Consider the following 468-nt stretch of genomic DNA (forward strand, 5'->3'; position numbering starts at 1 on the left):
GATAGCTAGACTTTATTCCACGGCGTGTGCATGCATGCTCAATATGTGTGGTGGACATTTTGAACATCTTCCTATGTAAACATATGCAAATACCTATGCGATATTCATGTTTCCAATAAAGTTTTTTTTTCTTGCACCGGATATGACATACTTTTCTTTCACATTTTTCTCGAAAATTATGAGTCGTACAGTTCTTTGGACATTTTTTATGTATTACAAGCAAGGAATCTGGCTGTGCAGAGTTTGGGCAGCCTTGATGGGACACCCGGTACCTCCCACGTGTATATCTGGTATAATTAAGAGCAGTAAAATGATCCTGGACTGAAATATAGGAAAGTTCCTTTAAAAGCAGGACATATGGTCACTAACATTTTGTGCAAAATATTCTTTTCCCAGAGTCACCTAGGCTAAAGCCCTGTGAGCCTCCTATTTAGGATAGGGGGGGAGCACACAAGATTAGAATGAACG

This window comes from Pholcus phalangioides, unplaced genomic scaffold (assembly GCF_987345545.1).
Source record: "Pholcus phalangioides strain wild (caught in Gottingen) unplaced genomic scaffold, Ppha-v1.0 ptg000014l_1, whole genome shotgun sequence".
Classification (NCBI taxonomy): Eukaryota; Metazoa; Arthropoda; class Arachnida; order Araneae; family Pholcidae; genus Pholcus; species Pholcus phalangioides.